Genomic DNA, 743 nt, shown 5'->3' on the forward strand with positions numbered 1-743 from the left:
ACACACACACACACACACACACACACACACACACACACACACACACAGGAAGTGTTGGCTTGTGCACGAGGGGGGGTTTAATCCTTGAGACAAACATGCTAACTCCTCCTCTGCTTTGTAAGTAATGCTGGAAGCTAAAATCTACATATTCCTAAACCTTTTTCTGGTGCGTGCGTCCCGCTGAACGTCTGTTTTCTTGTCTCCTCTCTCAGGCGTAAATAACAATGACTCCCGTCCTGGCTGTTTGAACATGCTGCTCGGGTAGCGAAGCCGAGCCGAGAGGAGCGTCGACCCGCTTTACACTCCGGACACACAAACACACGGAGTCGGCCCCAATTCAAGCACAACCATGCTGATCAAGGAGTATCGCATCCCCATGCCCATGAGCGTGGAGGAGTACCGCATCGCTCAGCTCTACATGATCCAGGTGAGTGGGGTTTCAACCGCATCAGTTTGCTAATGAGGTACAGGGAGAGTGGAAGTGTTTTCTTTGGTTTGTGCGTGAACGTTGGGGAGGAAAGGGCGGAGGTGAGGAGTTTAAAGTGTCGTCGTGTCGGACTGTAGCAGTGAAGAACATGGTCAACGGGTCAAAGGGACCAGTGATGCTCTGCACACCAGATGGTGCCACCATATGTCTGTGGATTGTGTTTCATTTCATAATGTTGTGCAAATCCACACACGCCCATTTATATACACACATACATATCCCAAAAAACACACGCTGAAAAAAAGACGAGGAAGAC

General features: G+C 49.7%; 1 long non-coding RNA gene across 1 annotated transcript in view; it reads left to right on the plus strand.

The window, feature by feature from the left end:
• LOC116398659 (uncharacterized) overlaps positions 1-427 on the plus strand; it is a 16985-nt gene extending 16558 nt beyond the window's left edge. Inside the window, exon 3 of the long non-coding RNA XR_004213767.1 lies at positions 213-427. This is a non-coding gene — a long non-coding RNA (uncharacterized LOC116398659). The remainder of the gene's footprint in view (positions 1-212) is intronic.
• Positions 428-743: the final 316 nt, after the last annotated feature.

The sequence above is a fragment of the Anarrhichthys ocellatus genome, unplaced genomic scaffold (genome assembly GCF_004355925.1).
Source record: "Anarrhichthys ocellatus isolate YVR2014 unplaced genomic scaffold, GSC_Weel_1.0 scaffold87, whole genome shotgun sequence".
In the NCBI taxonomy this organism is placed as follows: Eukaryota; Metazoa; Chordata; class Actinopteri; order Perciformes; family Anarhichadidae; genus Anarrhichthys; species Anarrhichthys ocellatus.